General features: G+C 33.8%; 1 pseudogene; it reads right to left on the reverse strand.

Annotated features, from left to right (window-relative positions):
- The window catches only part of LOC136066163 (uncharacterized), a 21,026-nt pseudogene extending 15,555 nt beyond the window's left edge, over window positions 1-5,471 (reverse strand).
- Between the last annotated feature and the right edge of the window lie 3,407 nt (window positions 5,472-8,878).

Raw genomic sequence — 8,878 nt, forward strand, 5'->3', positions numbered from 1 at the left:
GGGAGAGACTAACCCCAAAGTAAGCTGTCACTCTCACATTTAATGCATTCAACTAACCCCCCTGGCCGCATTAATGGGGAGGTAACCCCTTGGCAGGATAACGTTGATCAGAGTGAACCACTTGAGTACCGATAAGGCCTCTGATGGACGGACGGCCAGAAAAAAAGGCAAATAGATGATCAACAGATGGAAGGAGGGGATAGGAAGATAAAAACTATAAAAGAAAAGCTAGTAAAGTAAGGGGGGGAAAAAGAGAGAGAACAATAAGGCCTCCTCAGCCACGGGCAGAGGAGCGTCCCCCATCTGTAAATGCACTCTTAGCATTTTTTATAAGAAAAGTTCATGCATGGTGATCGACGACCAGCACCTAAACCTTTCAATCCACTCTCTATAAATTTATTGTTTGGGCTGGTTGGGAAAAAACTCATTCGTATTCAGGGTCAATCCAAATTGGGTCCCTACAATTGGCGCCGTCTGTGGGGAGATTAGGGTGCTGGCCTGCGCACCAGGTAAGTGTTCTAAGTTCTAAGTATTCGTTTTACAGTAGGGTTGAAGTTTTACAGTAGTCGAAAAAAAAAAAAAAAAAAAAAAAAACACAACAAGAAAAAATCTTGATATTATATTTCATGCATAGAAAAATTACATATTACAATCAGAGGCTAGTAGGCCTGTTTACAAGCAAATTTACGAGCTAATAGCCACCTGCTAGTCCTACAATCAAGCCCAGGTGGAGCCGCCCTAAGAAAAAACTAGCCGGAAAGAAGTGTCAACCTCGTGCTTTTATGGCACCAAGAATGGGAGGGCTTGACAAGGGGTGGAGGAGGTGAAGGACAATCCTGTCTCCAGGCCCCAATAACTCCTTCTCGGCTAGGCGGAGCTGGAACAAGGAGAGGAGCAGATGCCAGGGGCTCCGGGATACCCTCCCCCATGGTGTTCCCTCGATTCTCTCCGTTTCTCTGAGTGTGTGGCCGTTGGAGAGGCAACACTCGAGCACGCCCATGAGGTGAATTCGCACGCCTTCCTTGTCGGGGGTGTTGCTCTGAGGAGAAGACGTTAGGTCTCTAACAACATCCTTCTGGGATACCTCGAAGGGCCACCATCAGGGTTACGCCTAGATCTGCCGCACCGAAAGCCAGTGGGGGCTACGGCCATAACGGTTTTCGTCAGTCCCCGGTAACAATTTCGACGGGGTTTATTAAAGCGCATGGGAAGTTGGAAGAAAGTGTTTTGTCCGTTTGTGTTGAGAAGTTCATTAGTTGTGGAGGAACCATCTCCTACTTTATATAGGGGATGGGGGTTGGTGAGAATTAATTCATGCGGAGTTCGAAGAGAGAATCAGCAGCTGGGCTAATAATGAAGCTGCTAATTCCAAAAGAGGCCGTAACCGTTGGACTCGTGTCAATTTACGAGGGAGACATTAATGAAGGGCGTTTCGTGCACCGGAGCGTCAAACGCGGAACACGAACAGACAAAGGGCGCTTCATAAATGAAAAAGATGGGGCCTCGAGTTGGAGGCGAGATCAACGCCACGTGTAAAGTTCATAATCTGACACAAAGAGGAATCATCTCCAATAAAGCGATCTGAGGACAACCTCTGCTTACAGAAAATTGAAGTGGTAGACAGAACCAAGGTATTGCATGGTCCTCGGACCCAAGCCTATGGTAAAACTACACACACCATTATACCTGGGTACTAGACAGAACCAAGGTATTGCATGGTCCCGGACCCAAACCTATGGGGAAACTAGATACTTACAGGAAAAATTGAAGTGGTAGACAGAACCAAGGTATTGCATGGTCAAGTGAGACTCATCAACTTGTTCCAATGAATTACTTTGACTTAAATGAACTACCTTAAGAAGGTACTATTATTTTTATTTTATTTGTAGTCCATATTTCATTTAACGTATAATATGATATTGATTTTTTTTTTTAATTCTTGTTTTAATATAGCACAAATTGATGATGATTTAATTGCAAGTGAGATTTGTGGAAGTGTTTCAAGGAATTGTGTTGAGTTAAATGAGTTTCCGAATGATGGAAAAAATAATAACACTTGTGAAGGGGAAATAATTGATTGGAATGAATGTCCAATAGAAGAAACTAGGGTTATTAAAGAATACGAGGATATAAATTCAATAGAAAATGAATTTAAGCCTTTTATTGGTCAATGTTTTCTTAGTGAAGAAGAAACTTTCATTTTCTATTAAAATTATGTAAATCAAAATGGTTTTACACTTCGAAAAGGTCATTCGAAAAAAAAAAAAAAAAAAAAGGAGAAATAGGAATACATAATTTCTTTTGTCATCGGGAAGGAAGACAACCACTAAAAATGGTGGATCCATCTAAGGAACAACAAAATAGAAGGTCTTTAAAATGTGGATGCAAAGATCGTCTAACTATTGTATTGCGAAAGTCAATAGACATTTTTTCCAAGAAAATGGCATGTCACTATTTTTTTTGTATATCACAATCATGAATTGTTGTCCCCTTCGGGAGTACGATTTCTTCCGGCCAATTGAGTTATCATTGAAGATGATAAAAATTACATTCTGTTATACAAAGAAGTTGGACTTTCAGTTAGAGAAATAATTGTAGTTTCAAACATTTTGAATTTTGGGTATTGCTTTGTCGTCACATTCTTAATGTATTTCTTCACAAAAATTGTTATCATATTCCACCCTTGTATTTACCATCACGTTGGTGTTGTGAAGCCTTATTATGTGAAAAAGAATTGCTAGTGTTGGATGATGAAAATTTAGTAGGCTAAAATTGCAAATTAACCATTCACAACAATTAAAGAAACAAGGAAATTTTAATAAATAAGAAAGAACATTTGATAAAGTCACTATCTTCAAGGAATATTTGCCCTTGCACAAAATTATCAAGGGGTTACAAAAAAGCATATGATAAGATATAATGGAATTTTTTAACTTTTAGTTTCTGTGGCTCAGACTTGGTTTGAGGCAACAAAGGCCATTTATTATGTGAAATGTAAAATTACTTTTTAAGTTTTGATTCATAGGGTGAGTTTGGTTCAGCTTTTTGAAACCGGACTTTTTGAAAAAGTGGGGTTTTTAAAAAGTGCAGTATGAAACTAGGCTTTTTGAAAAGCTGAGTATTTGGTAAAAACTGTTAAAAAGTGTTTTTTGAAAAAGCTGAGTGTTTGGCTAATACTTATAAAAGTGGCAGTTTGAGTTGTAAATTACCAAAAAGGACAAGATATATATAAAGAGAATTATTTGTTTTAATTACCTCTCTTAATGCAAGTTATAAGCACAATATTTTCACAAAAAATTCACAATAAAGTTTATATGACAAGTTGTTAATGGTAGAAAAAAAATAATGTCACTGGTAGGTCTAGATGAGAACCAATAACAACTTACCATGTAAACTTTATTATGAAATTGTTATAAAAATATTCTGTTAATAGCACCATTTTTTTTCTAAAGAAAAATAGTACTAATTTAAAAAGTTTAGAGATATAATAAAATGTCACAATATTTTTATAATACTCTTTGTTTTTAGTTGTGGTCAGTCCTAGTTAATATTTTATCATTTTATTTTATTTTATTTTGACATATGAAATATTTGATACCTCAACTGTTGTGAAAATTTGTTGTGTTTTAACATAATTGTAATTTTTATTTAGTAAATTTCCCTACATCATATCCACGTGTCCCACTCACTACCTTTATTTTTATTTTTTTTCTCTTTTTTCTCATCCTCCCGTTTCTTCCCCCATTCCCATCGAATATCTTTTCTTTTCCTCCAGTCACTATCTTGTCTCTTCTTCAGGTCTTCTTCCTCACCCAAAATACAGTTCTTCTTCTTCACCCAAAAGACAAGATAGAAAGAAATATATTACACAAAAAAAAATGAGAGAAGAAGTCGCAACTGCAGAAGAAGAATCACGCAATAGAAGAAGAAGCTTGTAGCAGTAGTGGGTTTATGTTGGAATTGAAGAAGAAGCTTGCAGCGGTAGAAGAAGAATCACGGTATTTTTTTTTATAGAGATCTTGGTAAAATTGGGATTTCAAAATAAAAATAAGGGTAGTTTAGGGATAATGTTGAAAATGACCAACGGTAAGATTTCAAACGAAGCTAAAGAAGCCTGCATTTTCAGGAAAGTAGCTTGGAGGTCCGTTTTCAAAATGCCCTACTCCTTCATATTTGGAAAAGTTGCTTTTTGATAACGCGCAGTAGCAATAATTTACCAAACACGCATTTTAGATTTTGGGCTAAGAAATGTGCGTTTTGGGCTCTAAAAGTGTAAACAAACGTACACCTAGTCATATTCTACAAAATTTAAATGGCAAAAAGCCACTTTTAGTCTCTACATTTTTAGGCGATTCCCATTTTAGTCCTTACATTTTATTTTTACCTCTTTTAGTCCCTATCCTTAAAAACGCTTCATGTTTTGGTCCCTGCCGTTACATCAGAAACAGAGAAAGCTGACGTGGCAAACGATAGGAATGTATAATAGTAAATTAATGTCCACGTGGCCTAAATTAATAATAAAATTTTTTTGTTGGCATTAAAAAAAGTCACGTCAACATCTAAATTAAAAAAATTAATTTATTAATTTTAAGTAAATAAAAAAATTAAAAACTAAATTAAAAACTAAAAATTACATGAACTGAGATCTAAGTGTGTCTTGAACAAGAACAATAAGAATACAAACTCAAATCCAAGAGCACAAACCCAGAAATAAGCCTTGCCACTTCAACGAGTAAACCCAGACAATCAATGCTCTTGTTCTCATTTTCTTCTCTCTTAAACGCCATAGTTTTGACCACCACCACCTCGTCGTTGTCATCGTCAATTTCGCTGCTTTCTTCAACTCGTTGTTGGGTTGTGATCTCTGAAACTTCCACAACTTTCTCCACCGCGAGTTTCTCTTACGAATCACATTCACTTTCCGAGCTCTTCTTCGCCGCCGCCGCCACTACGTGATCAACATGTACAGTAGGCGCAGACTCGGCCATCGAATATGTGCTCTCAGCAGAGACTTTACCCACAACAACACTACATGCACAGAGGTTGTTTCCATTCTCAGCCAAAGACTCTTCCTCCTCTTCAGACTCCCCGAGAAGACCCAATCTCAGATTCAAATCGATGCCAACCCCTCGATTATTGTTGTTCTCACACTGCTTTATTTCAAAAGCTTGACTTTCTTTTGGGGTTTCTGGAGGTGGGATAGAGAAATTATACCCAGAATCTTGTTCAAGCACATTTGAGCTTTAGAATATCCATGGCGTACTTGAGTAGAGCAAGAATCGCGTACCTGATGATGGGAATGGTTTAGGACTTGATACGAAGCCATTTTTGTGTTTTTTGAAGCTTTTCTCAGCTTCCCATTCCAAAGCTCTACAACCAAGAGCTTTGATTTTCTGCAGATCATGAGGAATCCAAGCCTGAGAGAGAGAGAGAGAGAGATAGAGATTTTCAAGAAAATGAAAATATCCCATGGCTTAGATCTGTAATTTTTTTTTTTTTTTTAATTTCTGGGTTTGTGTTCTTGGATCTAAGATTGTGTTCTTATTGTTCTTGTTCAAGACACACTTAGATCTCAATTCATATGATTTTTCGTTTTTAAATTTTTTTATTTAGTTAAAATTAATAAATTATTTTTTTTATTTAGATGCTGACATGACATTTTTAATGCGAAAAAATATTTTTTATTATTAATTTAGGCCACATGGACATTAATTTACTATTATTTATTCCTACCGTTTGCCACGTCAGCTTTCTCCGTTTCTGATGTAATGGTAGGGACGAAAACGAGAAGCATTTTTCAGAATAGGGACTAAAAGCGGTAAAAATAAAATGTATGGACTAAAATGGGAATCGCCTGAAAATGTAGAGACTAAAAGTGGCTTTTCGCCAATTTAAATTGCATTAAATTTGTACCAATCTGCTCCTAATGATTGCTCTTTATCATTAGGCTAAGACACCAATTGATTTTTTGAGTAGACAAGAATCGAACCCTAAATCTCTTTATCATTAATAGATGAAGTTTGAAGATTAATCTTCCAACAAAGAAATTTGGAAATTAGATTACTGCTATAAAAAATAATCTTATTTTTTAAGCGTGTGGGATTAGAAATTTCTCCCCCTTAACCCCTAACATCATTCATGTTCGAGGGAATAGTCAAGTATTCGATGAGCTTTACATGCATATGTTAATTGTTAGGGACATTTTATGTAATTGCTTAATCCTTTGATAAAATGCACTTTACTTGTAATTAGGTAGATCTAGGGTTTAGTACTTCAAGAAACAAGTGTTCAAGTTTAGTATTGAAACCTTGCAAATCTAACTAAGAAACAAGTGAAAAAGTGTTGTTCATTAAAGTTCGACAGAAGCCTTTCTATTGAGGTTTAACGTTGAAGCTCGACAAAAGTTATATCTGTTGAGAATTACGAAATTAGAATTTTCAGATCTGATTTCACACATATCCTTGAGAATTTGTGTAGGGTTTCTTTTCTCACAACCCTAGACATATATAAGGATTATTTTAAGGGTCGTCACACTTGATGCAAAGGTTGTTGCACTTGTTGTTACATGTATATTGTGACCGGAGACAGAAATTGCCCTAGTTCATCATATTCTCTGTAGAAGCTACTGTGTCTTTACGCCAAGAGTTTTGTGACCAATGAGCTTCCTGATCTTCATTGTTGGATAGACTGAAGAACTTTGCAGCCAATATCTTCTTCAAGTTGATGTGTAGTCACATACTGAGATCCATGCATTATTGGTTAGTCACGTACTGGGATTCGTGCATTGAACGGAGAGATTGCAGCTACAATACAAGTTCAATTGGGTATTGGGATAAGGGTTCAACTATAGGTTGGTATTAGGTACTAGGATTCCTTTTACTTATAACCGCTTGTTTTGATAATAGTGAATTATCGAAAATGGTGACCTTAAATTCACATGGTGGGGTTTTGCTTCAGTGGTTTTCCCCATTCGTAAACAAATCACATGTGCCAAATTTATTTTCTGCTGCATTTAACTTAGTTGGTAATTTGTTTGTGCTGCCATGCTTATTGCATGTTAAATTGGCTTAATTATTTCACTTGGATAGTTAATTAATTAATTTGCCAAAAGGGTCAATACATTTTTAGCCTATCATTAATTAAAAAAAAAAAAAAGAGAAGAAAAAAAAAATACTACTTGAGTTTATTATATTAATTTGAATGTGAACTAAATATTTGCTTTGTCTAGGGGTGAACTTCCTGGCTTCTAAATTTTCTCCCCTCTATTTCTACCAATTTTATAGAACCTCTTCATATTTAAAAAGAAAAATTATACAAACACTTATTCAAGTATTAATGTCTTTTTTTCTTTCTTTTAAAATTTACTTTTCCCTTACATATGTTTTCAAGATATAGAAAATATTTTTAATGACATAGTTGTAAATAAATTAAAAACAGTGAATCCCACTAATTTGTCCAAACTTGTTTATCTCTTAAATTAAGGAGCTTATCTTCATAAAAAAAATGATCACACTTCAAATTTTATTATTATCAAAAAAAAAAAAAATTAAAAAGGTATAGAGCTAGATTCCTTTACCATTATAAAAATAAAAAATAAAATAAAAAAAAAATCTTAGAAATGGCCTTCCAAATTATTATCAAAAAAAAAAAAAATTAAAAAGGTATAGAGCTAGATTCCTTTACCATTATAAAAATAAAAAATAAAATAAAAAAAAAATCTTAGAAATGGCCTTCCAAACATCATATATATATTTATATATATTTACTTTCAATATTTTGAAAATTCTTCTTGAAAATTGGTGCTAAACACATATAATGTAAAAATTATTATCTAAAAACTAATTTCAATTTTAATTTTTTTAAAGCTTGTTTTCATACTGTGTAAAAAACACACACACACACAAATTCTTCTACCAAACAAGCCCAATATTTTTGTTTTAAAAACCGTGGTACCTAACATTACTGGGGTTGATAAAAAGTCAAGACTCAAGTCAAGATAAAGCCAAGTCTTTAATAACTTTGGTGAGATGTGAGAGTGGACAAAACTAAAGGGCATTTTGATCCGGTTCTACAATAATTTGATTTTTCCCATCAAAACTAACACGCTAAATACTTACCATAGAATGGCTAGTTGTAATATTTACCATAAAATTTCAACTTATGATTGTTTATTATCATCAATCTAAAAATACTAATTAATTTTTTATATAGACGAGTTTCAACTCTAGATTTTATATATAATGATAGAATATTTTACGAATTAACTAATTAGAACCCACATATAACTATATATTACGTAGATTCCTTTTAATATCTAATACTATTTTTTAAAAGAATATTTAAAGCTATTTGTTATATAAGTTATGTGTAACAAATTATGAACATTATTAAAAATATAAACACTTATTAATATTATCAAAGGTTGGAACATAATTAATAGGAAATTTTTTTATACTTTTATAATTTTGAAATTATTAATCAAATTGTTTTTGATGCCACAGGTCAGACTTAAGAATCAGTAACCACTCTTTTCTTTTCTTTTTTGGTTATTTGACCGATTCGATTTTTAAAACCATGCTAACAACATAAGTGTTTCATAATTAATCAATTTATATATATATATATATTATTGATATGGTCCTTTTGTTATCCACTTTCAATACTCACCAAAATTTCCTAACATAGATTTAACAATATTTCTAACCAAAAATAAAAAGCAACGAGGATACAAAATTCCTTAGAATAAGGCCACACACCCACACATATATTATATTAATTATATACAATATGACAAGAAAAGGACAAAAGAAAAAGGGAACTCACTGCTTGGTCTCGTGAGACAACTCCCGCTAAATAAATTAACATGATAACATATTTT

This window comes from Quercus suber, unplaced genomic scaffold (genome assembly GCF_002906115.3).
Source record: "Quercus suber isolate HL8 unplaced genomic scaffold, Cork oak 2.0 scaffold_167, whole genome shotgun sequence".
Lineage (NCBI taxonomy): Eukaryota > Viridiplantae > Streptophyta > Magnoliopsida > Fagales > Fagaceae > Quercus > Quercus suber.